This window comes from Syngnathus leptorhynchus, chromosome 21 (genome assembly GCF_054491065.1).
Source record: "Syngnathus leptorhynchus isolate UIUO chromosome 21, UIUO_Slep, whole genome shotgun sequence".
In the NCBI taxonomy this organism is placed as follows: domain Eukaryota; kingdom Metazoa; phylum Chordata; class Actinopteri; order Syngnathiformes; family Syngnathidae; genus Syngnathus; species Syngnathus leptorhynchus.
Window position 1 is genome coordinate 806,040 of NC_141215.1, and position 24,124 is coordinate 830,163.

Below are 24,124 nucleotides of genomic sequence, written 5' to 3' on the forward strand. Positions count from 1 at the left end.
TGGAACAACGTAAATGTGAAATGTTGAATCTGCCATTAAGAATGAATGGGGAAAAAATTGCCGTAAATTTGTGAATTTTGTGAAAACGGAAAATTTTTTGAATGTATAAAATGTGAGCGCGCGATTCCTGAATATTTGGAATAAGTGAAAAGTGGAACGGAGTGAATTGGTTGAAGTATGTGGAAGTAGTTAAGCGCCGAAAAAACAGGCAGAATAAGTAAAATAACTAGAATTGGCAATTTCTGGAGAAATTGCGTGTGAAGGCGAAGGCACTTCACACTATTGTGGGACTCGAAATGATGATTAAATGACATAAAATTGGTAAATTGATGATTAAATAAAATAAAAATGTTAAATTAATGATGATGATGAAAATAATTATTAAAATGTGTTAAAATTGAATGAATGAAAAATTAATGAATAAAAAAATTATGGCCAAGCGGGATTCGAACGCCCTCGTGGAAGTAGCTCGTGTTCAGAGCGCCATTGTCTTCTTACTGAGCTAAACACCGATTTAATGCTATTCTGGTGGACTGATGCTATTAAACGAGAAATAAAAATGGTACATGCCGTTAAAACGGTAAAATGATGTTTTTAACTTAAAATTAAATGAAAAACTAAATGAATGATGAAAATAATTATTAAAATGTGTTAAAATTGAATGAATGAAAAATTAATGAATAAAAAAGTTATGGCCAACCGGGACTCGAACTCGCTCGCGGACGTGGCTCGTGTTCTTAGGATCATTGTCTTCTTACTGAGCTAAACAGCGGCTTAGTGTTGCTGCGGTGGAATGATGATATTAAACAAGAAATAAAAACGGTAAAGGCCGTTAAAACGGTAAAATGATGTTTTTAACTTAAAATTAAATGAATAACTAAATGAATGAATGGAAAATAAATAAATAAAAAATAAAAGAGTTAAATAAACGAGTTAAGGAAAGAAATCATGAAAAAAGTTGTCAGATGTCAAAATTTGAACTCACTCCTGAACGTCACTCTTGTCTAATGCGCCATTAAGAATGAATGGGGGATTTTAAGGCACAAATTTGCTAATTATGCAAAAACGGTAAATGTTATGAACAAATGAAATACTAGCAGTCATGCCGTGAATTTTTGGAACGTGTGAAAGTTGGAATGGAGTGAATCGGTAAAAGCATGTGGGAGTAGTTAGGTGTCAAAAAAGTGGGAGGAATAAATTGTTTAATAACTAGAACTAGAATTGGCAATTTCTGGAGAAATTGCGTGTGAAGGCGAAGGCACTTCACACTATTGTGGGACTCGAAATGATGATTAAATGAAAGAAAAATGGTAAATTAATAATGATGATTAAATCAAATAAAAACGGTAAATTAATGATGATGATGAAAGTAATTATTAAAGTGATGTGTTAAAATTGAATGAATGAAAAAAAAATCATGGCCAAGCAGGATTCGAACTCGCTCGCGGACGTGGCTCGTGTTTAGGGACCATTGTTTTCTCACTGAGCTAAACAGCGACTATGTGTATTTTGTGGTGGAATGTTGCTATTAATCAAGAAATTAAAATGGTGAACGTTAAAATGGTAAAATGATGTTTTTAACTTAAAATTAAATGAATAACTAAATGAAAAATAAAAACGGTAAATTAATGATGATGATGAAAGTAATTATTAAAGTGATGTGTTAAAATTGAATGAATGAAAAAAAAATTATGGCCAAGCAGGATTCGAACTCGCTCGCGGACGTGGCTCGTGTTTAGGGACCATTGTTTTCTCACTGAGCTAAACAGCGACTATGTGTTTTTTGTGGTGGAATGTTGCTATTAATCAAGAAATTAAAATGGTGAACAAAACGGTAAAATGATGTTTTTAACTTAAAATTAAATGAATAACTAAATGAATGAATGAAAAATAAATAAATAAAAAATAAAAGAGTTAAATAAATGAGTTAAGGAAAGAAATCATGAAAAAAGTTGTCAGATGTCAAAATTCGAACTTGAACGTCGCTCGTGTCTAATGCGCCATTAAGAATGAATGGGGGATTTTAAGGCACAAATTTGCTAATTATGCAAAAACGGTAAATGTTATGAACAAATAAAATACTAGCAGTCATGCCGTGAATTTTTGGAACGTGTGAAAGTTGGAATGGAGTGAATCGGTTAAAGCATGTGGGAGTAGTTAGGTGTCAAAAAAGTGGGAGGAATAAAGTAGGATAATAATAAGAAGAAGAAAAATAAAGTAGAATAACAATAGTGTGAAGGCCTTCGCCTTCACACTAACTAGAATTGGCAATTTCTGGAGAAATTGCGTGTGAAGGCGAAGGCACTTCACACTATTGTGGGACTCGAAATGATGATTAAATGACATAAAATTGGTAAATTGATGATTAAATAAAATAAAAATGTTAAATTAATGATGATGATGAAAATAATTATTAAAGTGATGTGTTAAAATTGAATGAATGAAAAAAAAATATTGGTCAAGCCGGATTCGAACTCGCACGGGAACAGCGCTCGTGCTTCAAATTCCAGTCTCTTCTTACTGAGCTAAACAGCGGCTTAGTGTTGCTGTGGTGGAACGATGATATTAAACGAGAAATAAAAATGGTACATGCCGTTAAAACGGTAAAATGATGTTTTTAACTTAAAATTAAATGAAAAACTAAATGAATGATGAAAATAATTGTTAAAATGTGTTAAAATTGAATGAATGAAGAATTAATGAATAAAAAAATTATGGCCAACCGGGACTCGAACTCGCTCGCGGACGTGGCTCGTGTTCTTAGGATCATTGTCTTCTTACTGAGCTAAACAGCGGCTTAGTGTTGCTGCGGTGGAATGGTGATATTAAACAAGAAATAAAAACGGTAAATGCCGTTAAAACGGTAAAATGATGTTTTTAACTTAAAATTAAATGAATAACTAAATGAATGAATGGAAAATAAATAAATAAAAAATAAAAGAGTTAAATAAACGAGTTAAGGAAAGAAATCATGAAAAAAGTTGTCAGATGTCAAAATTCGAACTTGAACGTCGCTCGTGTCTAATGCGCCATTAAGAATGAATGGGGGATTTTAAGGCACAAATTTGCTAATTATGCAAAAACGGTAAATGTTATGAACAAATAAAATACTAGCAGTCATGCCGTGAATTTTTGGAACGTGTGAAAGTTGGAATGGAGTGAATCGGTTAAAGCATGTGGGAGTAGTTAGGTGTCAAAAAAGTGGGAGGAATAAAGTAGGATAATAATAAGAAGAAGAAGAAAAATAAAGTAGAATAACAATAGTGTGAAGGCCTTCGCCTTCACACTAATTAAATGACATAAAATTGGTAAATTGATGATTAAATAAAATAAAAATGTTAAATTAATGATGATGATGAAAATAATTATTAAAATGTGTTAAAATTGAATGAATGAAAAATTAATGAATAAAAAAATTATGGCCAAGCGGGATTCGAACACCCTCGTGGAAGTAGCTCGTGTTCAGAGCGCCATTGTCTTCTTACTGAGCTAAACACCGATTTAATGCTATTCTGGTGGACTGATGCTATTAAACGAGAAATAAAAATGGTACATGCCGTTAAAACGGTAAAATGATGTTTTTAACTTAAAATTAAATGAAAAACTAAATGAATGATGAAAATAATTATTAAAATGTGTTAAAATTGAATGAATGAAAAATTAATGAATAAAAAAGTTATGGCCAACCGGGACTCGAACTCGCTCGCGGACGTGGCTCGTGTTCTTAGGATCATTGTCTTCTTACTGAGCTAAACAGCGGCTTAGTGTTGCTGCGGTGGAATGATGATATTAAACAAGAAATAAAAACGGTAAATGCCGTTAAAACGGTAAAATGATGTTTTTAACTTAAAATTAAATGAATAACTAAATGAATGAATGGAAAATAAATAAATAAAAAATAAAAGAGTTAAATAAACGAGTTAAGGAAAGAAATCATGAAAAAAGTTGTCAGATGTCAAAATTTGAACTCACTCCTGAACGTCACTCTTGTCTAATGCGCCATTAAGAATGAATGGGGGATTTTAAGGCACAAATTTGCTAATTATGCAAAAACGGTAAATGTTATGAACAAATGAAATACTAGCAGTCATGCCGTGAATTTTTGGAACGTGTGAAAGTTGGAATGGAGTGAATCGGTAAAAGCATGTGGGAGTAGTTAGGTGTCAAAAAAGTGGGAGGAATAAATTGTTTAATAATAATAACTAGAATTTGCAATTCCTGAGGAAATTGCGTGTGAAGGTGAAGAAGTTGAATAAATACTCGGGGAATGCCGAAGAATGATGTTGAAACGAGTCGAATCGGTTGAAAAATGTCGAAATTAGAGTGGAAAAGGGAAATTTCGGAAAATTCGGTTGAATTTCAAATTTGAAAATGTGGAATTTATGGTAAGTGTGAATTTGTGGAATAGGGAGGAAGAACATGAAGAGTTGAAAGTTGAAACGAGTTGAATCGGTTGAAAAATGTAGAAATTAGAGTGGAAAAGGGAAATTTTGGAAAATTTGGTTGAATTTCAAATTTGAAAATGTGGAATTTATGGTAAGTGTGAATTTGGGGAATAGGCAGGAAGAATATGAAGAGTTGAAAGTTGGAATGGGTTGAATCGGTTGAAAAATGTAGAAGTTAGAGCAAATTATAAATCCCCATTGAGAATGAATGGGAATTTTAAAAAAAAATTGCGCCAAAAAGTTTTGAAATTTGGAACGAAACGAAATATACGGCTGTCTAGTTGTCACTCTCGGAGATAAATGTTGAAACGGGTTGAATCGGACAAAAATTGAAAAAGTTAGCGAAAATGCATAAGTTGAACAAAGTGAATACAATTGGAATGGGTTGAATCGGTTGAAGAATGTTGAAATTAGAGTGGAAAAAGGAAATTTTGGTTGAATTTCAAATTTGAAAAATGTGGAATTTTTGTTAAGTGGGAATTTGGGGAATAGGTAGGAAGAATATGAAGAGTTGAAAAGTGGAATGGGTTGAATCGGTTGAAAAATGTGGAAATTAGAGTGGAAAAAGGAAATTTTGCAGAATTTGGTTGAATTTCAAATTTGAAAAATGTGGAATTTTTGTTAAGTGGGAATTTGGGGAATAGGTAGGAAGAATATGAAGAGTTGAAAGTTGGAACGAGTTGAATCGGTTGAAGTATGTAGAAATTAGAAGTGAAAAAGGAAATTTTGTGGAATTTTGTGGAATTTTGTGAAATTTTGTGAAATTTTGAAACGTGAATATGTGAAAATTTTGAATTTGCCAAGTTTGGGAATGTCCCCAATGTGATTTGAATGGGTTGAATTATGTGAATTTCAAACTGGAACAACGTAAATGTGAAATGTTGAATCTGCCATTAAGAATGAATGGGGAAAAAATTGCCGGAAATTTGTGAATTTTGTGAAAACGGAAAATTTTTTGAATGTATAAAATTTGAGCGCGCGATTCCTGAATATTTGGAATAAGTGAAAAGTGGAACGGAGTGAATCGGTTGAAGTATGTGGAAGTAGTTTAACGGCGAAAAAACAGGCAGAATAAGTAAAATAATAATAATAATAAAGGACAGGAATAACAATAGTGTGAAGGTCTTCACCTTCACACTAACTAGAATTGGCAATTTCTGGAGAAATTGCGTGTGAAGGCGAAGGCACTTCACACTATTGTGGGACTCGAAATGATGATTAAATGACATAAAATTGGTAAATTGATGATTAAATAAAATAAAAATGTTAAATTAATGATGATGATGAAAATAATTATTAAAATGTGTTAAAATTGAATGAATGAAAAATTAATGAATAAAAAAATTATGGCCAAGCGGGATTCGAACGTCCTCGTGGAAGTAGCTCGTGTTCAGAGCGCCATTGTCTTCTTACTGAGCTAAACACCGATTTAATGCTATTCTGGTGGACTGATGCTATTAAACGAGAAATAAAAATGGTACATGCCGTTAAAACGGTAAAATGATGTTTTTAACTTAAAATTAAATGAAAAACTAAATGAATGATGAAAATAATTATTAAAATGTGTTAAAATTGAATGAATGAATAAAAAAGTTATGGCCAACCGGGACTTGAACTCGCTCGCGGACGTGGCTCGTGTTCTTAGGATCATTGTCTTCTTACTGAGCTAAACAGCGGCTTAGTGTTGCTGCGGTGGAATGATGATATTAAACAAGAAATAAAAACGGTAAATGCCGTTAAAACGGTAAAATTATGTTTTTAACTTAAAATTAAATGAATAACTAAATGAATGATGAAAATAATTATTAAAATGTGTTAAAATTGAAAGAATGAAAAATTAATGAATAAAAAAATTATGGCCAAGCGGGATTCGAACTCGCTCGCGGACGTGGCTCGTGTTCAATGGACCATTGTCTTCTTACTGAGCTAAACAGCGACTTAGTGTTGCTGCGGTGGAATGATGATATTAAACAAGAAATAAAAACGGTAAAATGTTTTTAACTTAAAATTAAATGAATAACTAAATGAATGAACGGAAAATAAATAAATAAAAAATAAAAGAGTTAAATAAACGAGTTAAGGAAAGAAATCATGAAAAAAGTTGTCAGATGTCAAAATTTGAACTCACTCCTGAACGTCACTCTTGTCTAATGCGCCATTAAGAATGAATGGGGGATTTTAAGGCACAAATTTGCTAATTATGCAAAAACGGTAAATGTTATGAACAAATGAAATACTAGCAGTCATGCCGTGAATTTTTGGAACGTGTGAAAGTTGGAATGGAGTGAATCGGTAAAAGCATGTGGGAGTAGTTAGATGTCAAAAAAGTGGGAGGAATAAATTGTTTAATAATAATAAGAAGAAAAATAAAGTAGAATAACAATAGTGTGAAGGCCTTCGCCTTCACACTAACTAGAATTGGCAATTTCTGGAGAAATTGCGTGTGAAGGCGAAGGCACTTCACACTATTGTGGGACTCGAAATGATGATTAAATGACATAAAATTGGTAAATTGATGATTAAATAAAATAAAAATGTTAAATTAATGATGATGATGAAAATAATTATTAAAATGTGTTAAAATTGAATGAATGAAAAATTAATGAATAAAAAAATTATGGCCAAGAGGGATTCGAACGCCCTCGTGGAAGTAGCTCGTGTTCAGAGCGCCATTGTCTTCTTACTGAGCTAAACACCGATTTAATGCTATTCTGGTGGACTGATGCTATTAAACGAGAAATAAAAATGGTACATGCCGTTAAAACGGTAAAATGATGTTTTTAACTTAAAATTAAATGAAAAACTAAATGAATGATGAAAATAATTATTAAAATGTGTTAAAATTGAATGAATGAAAAATTAATGAATAAAAAAGTTATGGCCAACCGGGACTCGAACTCGCTCGCGGACGCGGCTCGTGTTCTTAGGATCATTGTCTTCTTACTGAGCTAAACAGCGGCTTAGTGTTGCTGCGGTGGAATGATGATATTAAACAAGAAATAAAAACGGTAAATGCCGTTAAAACGGTAAAATGATGTTTTTAACTTAAAATTAAATGAATAACTAAATGAATGAATGGAAAATAAATAAATAAAAAATAAAAGAGTTAAATAAACGAGTTAAGGAAAGAAATCATGAAAAAAGTTGTCAGATGTCAAAATTTGAACTCACTCCTGAACGTCACTCTTGTCTAATGCGCCATTAAGAATGAATGGGGGATTTTAAGGCACAAATTTGCTAATTATGCAAAAACGGTAAATGTTATGAACAAATGAAATACTAGCAGTCATGCCGTGAATTTTTGGAACGTGTGAAAGTTGGAATGGAGTGAATCGGTAAAAGCATGTGGGAGTAGTTAGGTGTCAAAAAAGTGGGAGGAATAAATTGTTTAATAATAATAACTAGAATTGGCAATTTCTGGAGAAATTGCGTGTGAAGGCGAAGGCACTTCACACTATTGTGGGACTCGAAATGATGATTAAATGACATAAAATTGGTAAATTGATGATTAAATAAAATAAAAATGTTAAATTAATGATGATGATGAAAATAATTATTAAAATGTGTTAAAATTGAATGAATGAAAAATTAATGAATAAAAAAATTATGGCCAAGCGGGATTCGAACGTCCTCGTGGAAGTAGCTCGTGTTCAGAGCGCCATTGTCTTCTTACTGAGCTAAACACCGATTTAATGCTATTCTGGTGGACTGATGCTATTAAACGAGAAATAAAAATGGTACATGCCGTTAAAACGGTAAAATGATGTTTTTAACTTAAAATTAAATGAAAAACTAAATGAATGATGAAAATAATTATTAAAATGTGTTAAAATTGAATGAATGAATAAAAAAGTTATGGCCAACCGGGACTTGAACTCGCTCGCGGACGTGGCTCGTGTTCTTAGGATCATTGTCTTCTTACTGAGCTAAACAGCGGCTTAGTGTTGCTGCGGTGGAATGATGATATTAAACAAGAAATAAAAACGGTAAATGCCGTTAAAACGGTAAAATTATGTTTTTAACTTAAAATTAAATGAATAACTAAATGAATGATGAAAATAATTATTAAAATGTGTTAAAATTGAAAGAATGAAAAATTAATGAATAAAAAAATTATGGCCAAGCGGGATTCGAACTCGCTCGCGGACGTGGCTCGTGTTCAATGGACCATTGTCTTCTTACTGAGCTAAACAGCGACTTAGTGTTGCTGCGGTGGAATGATGATATTAAACAAGAAATAAAAACGGTAAAATGTTTTTAACTTAAAATTAAATGAATAACTAAATGAATGAACGGAAAATAAATAAATAAAAAATAAAAGAGTTAAATAAACGAGTTAAGGAAAGAAATCATGAAAAAAGTTGTCAGATGTCAAAATTTGAACTCACTCCTGAACGTCACTCTTGTCTAATGCGCCATTAAGAATGAATGGGGGATTTTAAGGCACAAATTTGCTAATTATGCAAAAACGGTAAATGTTATGAACAAATGAAATACTAGCAGTCATGCCGTGAATTTTTGGAACGTGTGAAAGTTGGAATGGAGTGAATCGGTAAAAGCATGTGGGAGTAGTTAGATGTCAAAAAAGTGGGAGGAATAAATTGTTTAATAATAATAAGAAGAAAAATAAAGTAGAATAACAATAGTGTGAAGGCCTTCGCCTTCACACTAACTAGAATTGGCAATTTCTGGAGAAATTGCGTGTGAAGGCGAAGGCACTTCACACTATTGTGGGACTCGAAATGATGATTAAATGACATAAAATTGGTAAATTGATGATTAAATAAAATAAAAATGTTAAATTAATGATGATGATGAAAATAATTATTAAAATGTGTTAAAATTGAATGAATGAAAAATTAATGAATAAAAAAATTATGGCCAAGAGGGATTCGAACGCCCTCGTGGAAGTAGCTCGTGTTCAGAGCGCCATTGTCTTCTTACTGAGCTAAACACCGATTTAATGCTATTCTGGTGGACTGATGCTATTAAACGAGAAATAAAAATGGTACATGCCGTTAAAACGGTAAAATGATGTTTTTAACTTAAAATTAAATGAAAAACTAAATGAATGATGAAAATAATTATTAAAATGTGTTAAAATTGAATGAATGAAAAATTAATGAATAAAAAAGTTATGGCCAACCGGGACTCGAACTCGCTCGCGGACGCGGCTCGTGTTCAATGGACCATTGTCTTCTTACTGAGCTAAACAGCGACTTAGTGTTACTACGGTGGAATGATGATATTAAACAAGAAATAAAAACGGTAAAATGATGTTTTTAACTTAAAATTAAATGAATAACTAAATGAATGAACGGAAAATAAATAAATAAAAAATAAAAGAGTTAAATAAACGAGTTAAGGAAAGAAATCGTGAAAAAAGTTGTCAGATGTCAAAATTTGAACTCACTCCTGAACGTCGCTCGTGTCTAATGCGCCATTAAGAATGAATGGGGGATTTTAAGGCACAAATTTGCTAATTATGCAAAAACGGTAAATGTTATGAACAAAGGAAATACTAGCAGTCATGCCGTGAATTTTTGGAACGTGTGAAAGTTGGAATGGGGTGAATCGGTTAAAGCATGTGGGAGTAGTTAAGTGTCAAAAAAGTGGGAGGAATAAAGTAGGATAATAATAAGAAGAAAAATAAAGTAGAATAACAATAGTGTGAAGGCCTTCGCCTTCACACTAATAACAATAGTGTGAAGGCCTTCGCCTTCACACTAATAAAGTAGAATAACAATAGTGTGAAGGCCTTCGCCTTCACACTAATAAAAAAAAAAATAAAGTAGAATAACAATAGTGTGAAGGCCTTCGCCTTCACACTAATAATAAAGGACAGGAATAACAATAGTGTGAAGGTCTTCACCTTCACACTAATAACAAAAGTGTGAAGGCCTTCGCCTTCACACTAAAAATAAAGTAGAATAACAATAGTGTGAAGGCCTTCGCCTTCACACTAATTGGCAATTTCTGGAGAAATTGCGTGTGAAGGCGAAGGCACTTCACACTATTGTGGGACTCGAAATGATGATTAAATGACATAAAATTGGTAAATTGATGATTAAATAAAATAAAAATGTTAAATTAATGATGATGATGAATAAATAAAAAATAAAAGAGTTAAATAAACGAGTTAAGGAAAGAAATCATGAAAAAAGTTGTCAGATGTCAAAATTTGAACTCACTCCTGAACGTCGCTCGTGTCTAATGTGCCATTAAGAATGAATGGGGGATTTTAAGGCACAAATTTGCTAATTATGCAAAAACGGTAAATGTTATGAACAAATAAAATACTAGCAATCATGCCGTGAATTTTTGGAACGTGTGAAAGTTGGAATGGGGTGAATCGGTTAAAGCATGTGGGAGTAGTTAGGTGTCAAAAAAGTGGGAGGAATAAATTGTTTAATAATAATAACTAGAATTGGCAATTTCTGGAGAAATTGCGTGTGAAGGCGAAGGCACTTCACACTATTGTGGGACTCGAAATGATGATTAAATGACAGAAAAATGGTAAATTAATAATGATGATTAAAAGCAGGGAAAAATTGCCGGAAATTTGTGAATTTTGTGAAAACGGAAAATTTTTTGAATGTTTGAAATGTGAGCACACCTGTCATGAATATTTGGAATATGTGAAAAGTGGAACGGAGTGAATCGGTTGAAGTATGTGGAAGTAGTTAAACGCCGAAAAAACAGGCAGAATAAGTAAAATAATAATAATAATAAAGGACAGGAATAACAATAGTGTGAAGGTCTTCACCTTCACACTAATAAAAAAAAAAATAAAGTAGAATAACAATAGTGTGAAGGCCTTCGCCTTCACACTAATAAGAAGAAGAAAAATAAAGTAGAATAACAATAGTGTGAAGGCCTTCGCCTTCACACTAATAACTAGAATTGGCAATTTCTGGAGAAATTGCGTGTGAAGGCGAAGGCACTTCACACTATTGTGGGACTCAAAATGATGATTAAATGACATACAAATGGTAAATTGATGATTAAATAAAATAAAAATGGCACGGCATTGATGATGATGAAAATAATTATTAAAATGTGTTAAAATTGAATGAATGAAAAATTAATGAATAAAAAATTTATCGCCAACCGGGATCGAACTCGCTCGCGGAAGTGGCTCGTGTTCAAAGCGCCATTGTCTTCTTACTGAGCTAAACAGCGACTTAGTGCTGCACTGGTGGAATGATGCTATTAAACGAGAAATAAAAATGGTACATGCCGTTAAAACGGTAAAATGATGTTTTTAACTTAAAATTAAATGAATAACTAAATGAATGATGAAAATAATTATTAAAATGTGTTAAAATTGAATGAATGAAAAATTAATGAATAAAAAAATTATGGCCAAGCGGGACTCGAACTCGCTCGCGCACGTGGCTCGTATTCAAAGGACCATTGTCTTCTTACTGAGATAAACAGCGGCTTAGTGTTGCTGCGGTGGAATGATGATATTAAACAAGAAATAAAAACGGTAAATGCCGTTAAAACGGTAAAATTATGTTTTTAACTTAAAATTAAATGAATAACTAAATGAATGAATGGAAAATAAATAAAAAAAAAATAAAAGAGTTAAATAAACGAGTTAAGGAAAGAAATCATGAAAAAAGTTGTCAGATGTCAAAATTTGAACTCACTCCTGAACGTCGCTCGTGTCTAATGCGCCATTAAGAATGAATGGGGGATTTTAAGGCACAAATTTGCTAATTATGCAAAAACGGTAAATGTTATGAACAAATAAAATACTAGCAATTATGCCGTGAATTTTTGGAACGTGTGAAAGTTGGAATGGGGTGAATCGGTTAAAGCATGTGGGAGTAGTTAGGTGTCAAAAAAGTGGGAGGAATAAATTGTTTAATAACTAGAATTGGCAATTTCTGGAGAAATTGCGTGTGAAGGCGAAGGCACTTCACACTATTGTGGGACTCGAAATGATGATTAAATGAAATAAAAATGGTAAATTAATAATATGATTAAATAAAATACAAATGGTAAAATAATGATGATGATGAAAATAATTATTAAAATGTGTTAAAATTGAATGAATGAAAAATTAATGAATAAAAAAATTATGGCCAAGCGGGATTCGAACGCCCTCGTGGAAGTAGCTCGTGTTCAGAGAGCCATTGTCTTCTTACTGAGCTAAACACCGATTTAGTGCTATTCTGGTGGAATGATTCTATTAAACGAGAAATAAAAATGGTACATGCCGTTAAAACGGTAAAATGATGTTTTTAACTTAAAATTAAATGAATAACTAAATGAATGATGAAAATAATTATTAAAATGTGTTAAAATTGAATGAATGAAAAATTAATGAATAAAAAAATTATCACCAACCGGGATCGAACTCGCTCACGGACGTGGCTCGTGTTCAAAGGACCATTGTCTTCTTACTGAGCTAAACGGTGGCTTAGTGTTGCTGTGGTGGAATGATGATATTAAACAAGAAATAAAAACGGTAAATGCCGTTAAAACGGTAAAATGATGTTTTTAACTTAAAATTAAATGAATAACTAAATGAATGAATGGAAAATAAATAAATAAAAAATAAAAGAGTTAAATAAACGAGTTAAGGAAAGAAATCATGAAAAAAGTTGTCAGATGTCAAAATTTGAACTCACTCCTGAACGTCACTCTTGTCTAATGCGCCATTAAGAATGAATGGGGGATTTTAAGGCACAAATTTGCTAATTATGCAAAAACGGTAAATGTTATGAACAAATGAAATACTAGCAGTCATGCCGTGAATTTTTGGAACGTGTGAAAGTTGGAATGGAGTGAATCGGTAAAAGCATGTGGGAGTAGTTAGGTGTCAAAAAAGTGGGAGGAATAAATTGTTTAATAATAATAATAAAAAAAAAAATAAAGTAGAATAACAATAGTGTGAAGGCCTTCGCCTTCACACTAATAATAAGAAGAAGAAAAATAAAGTAGAACTAGAATTGGCAATTTCTGGAGAAATTGCGTGTGAAGGCAAAGGCACTTCACACTATTGTGGGACTCGAAATGATGATTAAATGACATAAAATTGGTAAATTGATGATTAAATAAAATAAAAATGTTAAATTAATGATGATGATGAAAATAATTATTAAAGTGATGTGTTAAAATTGAATGAATGAAAAAAAAATATTGGTCAAGCCGGATTCGAACTCGCACGGGAACAGCGCTCGTGCTCCAAATTCCAGTCTCTTCTTACTGAGCTAAACAGCGGCTTAGTGTTGCTGTGGTGGAATGGGATTTTAAGGCACAAATTTGCTAATTATGCAAAAACGGTAAATGTTATGAACAAATGAAATACTAGCAGTCATGCCGTGAATTTTTGGAACGTGTGAAAGTTGGAATGGAGTGAATCGGTTAAAGCATGTGGGAGTAGTTAAGTGTCAAAAAAGTGGGAGGAATAAAGTAGGATAATAACTAGAATTGGCAATTTCTGGAGAAATTGCGTGTGAAGGCGAAGGCACTTCACACTATTGTGGGACTCGAAATGATGATTAAATGACAGAAAAATGGTAAATTAATAATGATGATTAAATCAAATAAAAACGGTAAATTAATGATGATGATGAAAGTAATTATTAAAGTGATGTGTTAAAATTGAATGAATGAAAAAAAAATCATGGCCAAGCAGGATTCGAACTCGCTCGCGGACGTGGCTCGTGTTTAGGGACCATTGTTTTCTCACTGAGCTAAACAGCGACTATGTGTTTTATGTGGTGGAATGTTGCTATTAATCAAGAAATTAAAATGGTGAACGTTAAAATGGTAAAATGATGTTTTTAACTTAAAATTAAATGAATAACTAAATGAAAAATAAAAACGGTAAATTAATGATGATGATGAAAGTAATTATTAAAGTGATGTGTTAAAATTGAATGAATGAAAAAAAAATAATGGCCAAGCAGGATTCGAACTCGCTCGCGGACGTGGCTCGTGTTTAGGGACCATTGTTTTCTCACTGAGCTAAACAGCGACTATGTGTTTTTAGTGGTGGAATGTTGCTATTAATCAAGAAATTAAAATGGTGAACGTTAAAACGGTAAAATGATGTTTTTAACTTAAAATTAAATGAATAACTAAATCAATGAATGAAAAATAAATAAATAAAAAATAAAAGAGTTAAATAAATGAGTTAAGGAAAGAAATCATGAAAAAAGTTGTCAGATGTCAAAATTCGAACTTGAACGTCGCTCGTGTCTAATGCGCCATTAAGAATGAATGGGGGATTTTAAGGCACAAATTTGCTAATTATGCAAAAACGGTAAATGTTATGAACAAATAAAATACTAGCAGTCATGCCGTGAATTTTTGGAACGTGTGAAAGTTGGAATGGAGTGAATCGGTTAAAGCATGTGGGAGTAGTTAGGTGTCAAAAAAGTGGGAGGAATAAAGTAGGATAATAATAAGAAGAAGAAGAAAAACTAGAATTGGCAATTTCTGGAGAAATTGCGTGTGAAGGCGAAGGCACTTCACACTATTGTGGGACTCGAAATGATGATTAAATGACAGAAAAATGGTAAATTAATAATGATTAAATCAAATAAAAACGGTAAATTAATGATGATGATGAAAGTAATTATTAAAGTGATGTGTTAAAATTGAATGAATGAAAAAAAAATCATGGCCAAGCAGGATTCGAACTCGCTCGCGGACGTGGCTCGTGTTTAGGGACCATTGTTTTCTCACTGAGCTAAACAGCGACTATGTGTTTTTTGTGGTGGAATGTTGCTATTAATCAAGAAATTAAAATGGTGAACGTTAAAATGGTAAAATGATGTTTTTAACTTAAAATTAAATGAATAACTAAATGAAAAATAAAAACGGTAAATTAATGATGATGATGAAAGTAATTATTAAAGTGATGTGTTAAAATTGAATGAATGAAAAAAAAATTATGGCCAAGCAGGATTCGAACTCGCTCGCGGACGTGGCTCGTGTTTAGGGACCATTGTTTTCTCACTGAGCTAAACAGCGACTATGTGTTTTATGTGGTGGAATGTTGCTATTAATCACGAAATTAAAATGGTGAACAAAACGGTAAAATGATGTTTTTAACTTAAAATTAAATGAATAACTAAATGAATGAATGGAAAATAAATAAATAAAAAATAAAAGAGTTAAATAAACGAGTTAAGGAAAGAAATCATGAAAAAAGTTGTCAGATGTCAAAATTTGAACTAGGAACGTCGCTCGTGTCTAATGCGCCATTAAGAATGAATGGGGGATTTTAAGGCACAAATTTGCTAATTATGCAAAAACGGTAAATGTTATGAACAAATAAAATACTAGCAATTATGCCGTGAATTTTTGGAACGTGTGAAAGTTGGAATGGGGTGAATCGGTTAAAGCATGTGGGAGTAGTTAGGTGTCAAAAAAGTGGGAGGAATAAATTGTTTAATAACTAGAATTGGCAATTTCTGGAGAAATTGCGTGTGAAGGCGAAGGCACTTCACACTATTGTGGGACTCAAAATGATGATTAAATGAAATAAAAATGGTAAATTAATGATGATTAAATAAAATAAAAATAATAAATTAATGATGATGAAAATAATTATTAAAATGTGTTAAAATTGAATGAATGAAAAATTAATGAATAAAAAAATTATCGCCCACCGGGATCGAACTCCCTCGCGGAAGTGGCTCGTATTCCAAACGCCATTGTATTCTTACTGAGCTAAACAGCGGCTTAGTGTTGCTGTGGTGGAATGATGATATTAAACAAGAAATCGGTAAAAACGGTAAAATGATGTTTTTAACTTAAAATTAAATGAATAACTAAATGAATGATGAAAATAATTATTAAAATGTGTTAAAATTGAATGAATGAAAAATTAATGAATAAAAAAATTATGGCCAAGCGGGACTCGAACTCGCTCGCGGACGTGGCTCGTGTTCAATGGACCATTGTCTTCTTACTGAGCTAAACAGCGACTTAGTGTTGCTGCGGTGGAATGATGATATTAAACAAGAAATAAAAACGGTAAAATGATGTTTTTAACTTAAAATTAAATGAATAACTAAATGAATGAACGGAAAATAAATAAATAAAAAATAAAAGAGTTAAATAAACGAGTTAAGGAAAGAAATCGTGAAAAAAGTTGTCAGATGTCAAAATTTGAACTCACTCCTGAACGTCGCTCGTTTCTAATGCGCCATTAAGAATGAATGGGGGATTTTAAGGCACAAATTTGCTAATTATGCAAAAACGGTAAATGTTATGAACAAATAAAATACTAGCAGTCATGCCGTGAATTTTTGGAACGTGTGAAAGTTGGAATGGAGTGAATCGGTTAAAGCATGTGGGAGTAGTTAGGTGTCAAAAAAGTGGGAGGAATAAAGTAGGATAATAATAAGAAGAAGAAAAATAAAGTAGAATAACAATAGTGTGAAGGCCTTCGCCTTCACACTAACTAGAATTGGCAATTTCTGGAGAAATTGCGTGTGAAGGCGAAGGCACTTCACACTATTGTGGGACTCGAAATGATGATTAAATGACATAAAATTGGTAAATTGATGATTAAATTAAATAAAAATGTTAAATTAATGATGATGATGAAAATAATTATTAAAATGTGTTAAAATTGAATGAATGAAAAATTAATGAATAAAAAAATTATGGCCAAGCGGGATTCAAACGCCCTCGTGGAAGTAGCTCGTGTTCAGAGCGCCATTGTCTTCTTACTGAGCTAAACACCGATTTAATGCTATCCTGGTGGACTGATGCTATTAAACGAGAAATAAAAATGGTACATGCCGTTAAAACGGTAAAATGATGTTTTTAACTTAAAATTAAATGAAAAACTAAATGAATGATGAAAATAATTATTAAAATGTGTTAAAATTGAATGAATGAAAAATTAATGAATAAAAAACTTATGGCCAACCGGGACTCGAACTCGCTCGCGGACGTGGCTCGTGTTCTTAGGATCATTGTCTTCTTACTGAGCTAAACAGCGGCTTAGTGTTGCTGCGGTGGAATGATGATATTAAACAAGAAATAAAAACGGTAAATGCCGTTAAAACGGTAAAATGATGTTTTTAACTTAAAATTAAATGGATAACTAAATGAATGAATGGAAAATAAATAAATAAAAAATAAAAGAGTTAAATAAACGAGTTAAGGAAAGAAATCATGAAAAAAGTTGTCAGATGTCAAAATTTGAACTCACTCCTGAACGTCACTCTTGTCTAATGCGCCATTAAGAATGAATGGGGGATTTTAAGGCACAAATTTGCTAATTATGCAAAAACGGTAAATGTTATGAACAAATGAAATACTAGCAGTCATGCCGTGAATTTTTGGAACGTGTGAAAGTTGGAATGGAGTGAATCGGTAAAAGCATGTGGGAGTAGTTAGGTGTCAAAAAAGTGGGAGGAATAAATTGTTTAATAATAATAATAAAAAAAAAAATAAAGTAGAATAACAATAGTGTGAAGGCCTTCGCCTTCACACTAACTAGAATTGGCAATTTCTGGAGAAATTGCGTGTGAAGGCGAAGGCACTTCACACTATTGTGGGACTCAAAATGATGATTAAATGACATACAAATGGTAAATTGATGATTAAATAAAATAAAAATGGCACGGCATTGATGATGATGATGAAAATAATTATTAAAATCTGTTAAAATTGAATGAATGAAAAATTAATGAATAAAAAAATTATCGCCAACCGGGATCGAACTCCCTCGCGGAAGTGGCTCGTGTTCCAAACGCCATTGTATTCTTACTGAGCTAAACAGCGGCTTAGTGTTGCTGTGGTGGAATGATGATATTAAACAAGAAATCGGTAAAAACGGTAAAATGATGTTTTTAACTTAAAATTAAATGAATAACTAAATGAATGATGAAAATAATTATTAAAATGTGTTAAAATTGAATGAATGAAAAATTAATGAATAAAAAAGTTATGGCCAAGCGGGACTCGAACTCGCTCGCGGACGTGGCTCGTGTTCAATGGACCATTGTCTTCTTACTGAGCTAAACAGCGACTTAGTATTGCTGCGGTGGAATGATGATATTAAACAAGAAATAAAAACGGTAAAATGTTTTTAACTTAAAATTAAATGAATAACTAAATGAATGAACGGAAAATAAATAAATAAAAAATAAAAGAGTTAAATAAACGAGTTAAGGAAAGAAATCGTGAAAAAAGTTGTCAGATGTCAAAATTTGAACTCACTCCTGAACGTCGCTCGTTTCTAATGCGCCATTAAGAATGAATGGGGGATTTTAAGGCACAAATTTGCTAATTATGCAAAAACGGTAAATGTTATGAACAAATAAAATACTAGCAGTCATGCCGTGAATTTTTGGAACGTGTGAAAGTTGGAATGGGGTGAATCGGTTAAAGCATGTGGGAGTAGTTAGGTGTCAAAAAAGTGGGAGGAATAAAGTAGGATAATAACTAGAACTAGAATTGGCAATTTCTGGAGAAATTGCGTGTGAAGGCGAAGGCACTTCACACTATTGTGGGACTCGAAATGATGATTAAATGACATAAAATTGGTAAATTGATGATTAAATAAAATAAAAATGTTAAATTAATGATGATGATGAAAATAATTATTAAAATGTGTTAAAATTGAATGAATGAAAAATTAATGAATAAAAAAATTATGGCCAAGCGGGATTCGAACGCCCTCGTGGAAGTAGTTCGTGTTCAGAGAGCCATTGTCTTCTTACTGAGCTAAACACCGATTTAGTGCTATTCTAGTGGAATGATTCTATTAAACGAGAAATAAAAATGGTACATGCCGTTAAAACGGTAAAATGATGTTTTTAACTTAAAATTAAATGAATAACTAAATGAATGATGAAAATAATTATTAAAATGTGTTAAAATTGAATGAATGAAAAATTAATGAATAAAAAAATTATCACCAACCGGGATCGAACTCGCTCACGGACGTGGCTCGTGTTCAAAGGACCATTGTCTTCTTACTGAGCTAAACGGTGGCTTAGTGTTGCTGCGGTGGAATGATGATATTAAACAAGAAATAAAAACGGTAAATGCCGTTAAAACGGTAAAATGATGTTTTTAACTTAAAATTAAATGAATAACTAAATGAATGAATGGAAAATAAATAAATAAAAAATAAAAGAGTTAAATAAACGAGTTAAGGAAAGAAATCATGAAAAAAGTTGTCAGATGTCAAAATTCGAACTAGGAACGTCGCTCGTGTCTAATGCGCCATTAAGAATGAATGGGGGATTTTAAGGCACAAATTTGCTAATTATGCAAAAACGGTAAATGTTATGAACAAATGAAATACTAGCAGTCATGCCGTGAATTTTTGGAACGTGTGAAAGTTGGAATGGAGTGAATCGGTTAAAGCATGTGGGAGTAGTTAAGTGTCAAAAAAGTGGGAGGAATAAAGTAGGATAATAATAAGAAGAAAAATAAAGTAGAATAACAATAGTGTGAAGGCCTTCGCCTTCACACTAATTATTAAAGTGATGTGTTAAAATTGAATGAATGAAAAAAAAATCATGGCCAAGCAGGATTCGAACTCGCTCGCGGACGTGGCTCGTGTTTAGGGACCATTGTTTTCTCACTGAGCTAAACAGCGACTATGTGTATTTTGTGGTGGAATGTTGCTATTAATCAAGAAATTAAAATGGTGAACTTTAAAATGGTAAAATGATGTTTTTAACTTAAAATTAAATGAATAACTAAATGAAAAATAAAAACGGTAAATTAATGATGATGATGATGAAAGTAATTATTAAAGTGATGTGTTAAAATTGAATGAATGAAAAAAAAATTATGGCCAAGCAGGATTCGAACTCGCTCGCGGACGTGGCTCGTGTTTAGGGACCATTGTTTTCTCACTGAGCTAAACAGCGACTATGTGTTTTTTGTGGTGGAATGTTGCTATTAATCAAGAAATTAAAATGGTGAACGTTAAAACGGTAAAATGATGTTTTTAACTTAAAATTAAATGAATAACTAAATGAATGAATGAAAAATAAATAAATAAAAAATAAAAGAGTTAAATAAATGAGTTAAGGAAAGAAATCATGAAAAAAGTTGTCAGATGTCAAAATTCGAACTTGAACGTCGCTCGTGTCTAATGCGCCATTAAGAATGAATGGGGGATTTTAAGGCACAAATTTGCTAATTATGCAAAAACGGTAAATGTTATGAACAAATAAAATACTAGCAGTCATGCCGTGAATTTTTGGAACGTGTGAAAGTTGGAATGGAGTGAATCGGTTAAAGCATGTGGGAGTAGTTAGGTGTCAAAAAAGTGGGAGGAATAAAGTAGGATAATAATAAGAAGAAGAAAAATAAAGTAGAATAACAATAGTGTGAAGGCCTTCGCCTTCACACTAATTGGCAATTTCTGGAGAAATTGCGTGTGAAGGCGAAGGCACTTCACACTATTGTGGGACTCGAAATGATGATTAAATGACATAAAATTGGTAAATTGATGATTAAATAAAATAAAAATGTTAAATTAATGATGATGATGAAAATAATTATTAAAATGTGTTAAAATTGAATGAATGAAAAATTAATGAATAAAAAAATTATGGCCAAGCGGGATTCGAACGTCCTCGTGGAAGTAGCTCGTGTTCAGAGCGCCATTGTCTTCTTACTGAGCTAAACACCGATTTAATGCTATTCTGGTGGACTGATGCTATTAAACGAGAAATAAAAATGGTACATGCCGTTAAAACGGTAAAATGATGTTTTTAACTTAAAATTAAATGAAAAACTAAATGAATGATGAAAATAATTATTAAAATGTGTTAAAATTGAATGAATGAATAAAAAAGTTATGGCCAACCGGGACTTGAACTCGCTCGCGGACGTGGCTCGTGTTCTTAGGATCATTGTCTTCTTACTGAGCTAAACAGCGGCTTAGTGTTGCTGCGGTGGAATGATGATATTAAACAAGAAATAAAAACGGTAAATGCCGTTAAAACGGTAAAATTATGTTTTTAACTTAAAATTAAATGAATAACTAAATGAATGATGAAAATAATTATTAAAATGTGTTAAAATTGAAAGAATGAAAAATTAATGAATAAAAAAATTATGGCCAAGCGGGATTCGAACTCGCTCGCGGACGTGGCTCGTGTTCAATGGACCATTGTCTTCTTACTGAGCTAAACAGCGACTTAGTGTTGCTGCGGTGGAATGATGATATTAAACAAGAAATAAAAACGGTAAAATGTTTTTAACTTAAAATTAAATGAATAACTAAATGAATGAACGGAAAATAAATAAATAAAAAATAAAAGAGTTAAATAAACGAGTTAAGGAAAGAAATCATGAAAAAAGTTGTCAGATGTCAAAATTTGAACTCACTCCTGAACGTCACTCTTGTCTAATGCGCCATTAAGAATGAATGGGGGATTTTAAGGCACAAATTTGCTAATTATGCAAAAACGGTAAATGTTATGAACAAATGAAATACTAGCAGTCATGCCGTGAATTTTTGGAACGTGTGAAAGTTGGAATGGAGTGAATCGGTAAAAGCATGTGGGAGTAGTTAGATGTCAAAAAAGTGGGAGGAATAAATTGTTTAATAATAATAAGAAGAAAAATAAAGTAGAATAACAATAGTGTGAAGGCCTTCGCCTTCACACTAATAAGAAGAAAAATAAAGTAGAATAACAATAGTGTGAAGGCCTTCGCCTTCACACTAATAATAACTAGAATTGGCAATTTCTGGAGAAATTGCGTGTGAAGGCGAAGGCACTTCACATTATTGTGGGACTCGAAATGATGATTAAATGAAATAAAAATGGTAAATTAATGATGATTAAATAAAATAAAAATAATAAATTAATGATGATGAAAATAATTATTAAAATGTGTTAAAATTGAATGAATGAAAAATTAATGAATAAAAAAATTATGGCCAAGCGGGATTCGAACGCCCTCGTGGAAGTAGCTCGTGTTCAGAGAGCCATTGTCTTCTTACTGAGCTAAACACCGATTTAGTGCTATTCTGGTGGAATGATTCTATTAAACGAGAAATAAAAATGGTACATGCCGTTAAAACGGTAAAATGATGTTTTTAACTTAAAATTAAATGAATAACTAAATGAATGATGAAAATAATTATTAAAATGTGTTAAAATTGAATGAATGAAAAATTAATGAATAAAAAAATTATCACCAACCGGGATCGAACTCGCTCACGGACGTGGCTCGTGTTCAAAGGACCATTGTCTTCTTACTGAGCTAAACGGCGGCTTAGTATTGCTGCGGTGAAATGATGATATTAAACAAGAAATAAAAACGGTAAATGCCGTTAAAACGGTAAAATGATGTTTTTAACTTAAAATTAAATGAATAACTAAATGAATGAATGGAAAATAAATACATAAAAAATAAAAGAGTTAAATAAACGAGTTAAGGAAAGAAATCATGAAAAAAGTTGTCAGATGTCAAAATTTGAACTCACTCCTGAACGTCGCTCGTGTCTAATGCGCCATTAAGAATGAATGGGGGATTTTAAGGCACAAATTTGCTAATTATGCAAAAACGGTAAATGTTATGAACAAATAAAATACTAGCAATTATGCCGTGAATTTTTGGAACGTGTGAAAGTTGGAATGGGGTGAATCGGTTAAAGCATGTGGGAGTAGTTAGGTGTCAAAAAAGTGGGAGGAATAAATTGTTTAATAACTAGAATTGGCAATTTCTGGAGAAATTGCGTGTGAAGGCGAAGGCACTTCACACTATTGTGGGACTCGAAATAATGATTAAATGAAATAAAAATGGTAAATTAATGATTAAATAAAATAAAAATGGTAAATTAATGATGATGATGAAAATAATTATTAAAATGTGTTAAAATTGAATGAATGAAAAATTAATGAATAAAAACATTATGGCCAAGCGGGATTCGAACGCCCTCGTGGAAGTGGCTCATGTTCAAAGCGCCATTGTCTTCTTACTGAGCTAAACAGCGACTTAGAGCTGCTCTGGTGGAATGATGCTATTAAACGAGAAATAAAAATGGTACATGCCGTTAAAACGGTAAAATGATGTTTTTAACTTAAAATTAAATGAATAACTAAATGAATGATGAAAATAATTATTAAAATGTGTTAAAATTGAATGAATGAAAAATTAATGAATAAAAAAATTATGGCCAAGCGGGATTTGAACTCGCTCGCGGACGTGGCTCGTGTTCAATGGACCATTGTCTTCTTACTGAGCTAAACAGCGACTTGGTGTTGCTGCGGTGGAATGATATTAAACAAGAAATAAAAATGGTAAATGCCGTTAAAACGGTAAAATGATGTTTTTAACTTAAAATTAAATGAATAACTAAATGAATGAATGGAAAATAAATAAATAAAAAATAAAAGAGTTAAATAAACGAGTTAAGGAAAGAAATCATGAAAAAAGTTGTCAGATGTCAAAATTTGAACTCACTCCTGAACGTCGCTCGTGTCTAATGCGCCATTAAGAATGAATGGGGGATTTTAAGGCACAAATTTGCTAATTATGCAAAAACGGTAAATGTTATGAACAAATAAAATACTAGCAATTATGCCGTGAATTTTTGGAACGTGTGAAAGTTGGAATGGGGTGAATCGGTTAAAGCATGTGGGAGTAGTTAGGTGTCAAAAAAGTGGGAGGAATAAATTGTTTAATAATAATAAGAAGAAGAAGAAAAATAAAGT

General features: G+C 32.1%; 1 long non-coding RNA gene across 1 annotated transcript in view; it reads left to right on the forward strand.

Moving 5' to 3' along the window:
- LOC147039981 (uncharacterized) overlaps window positions 1-24,124 on the forward strand; it is a 44,668-nt gene that overhangs the window by 10,527 nt on the left and 10,017 nt on the right. The window contains exon 1 of the long non-coding RNA XR_015063228.1: window positions 1-19,897. This exon is cut by the window's left edge and continues 10,527 nt beyond it. This is a non-coding gene — a long non-coding RNA (uncharacterized LOC147039981). The remainder of the gene's footprint in view (window positions 19,898-24,124) is intronic.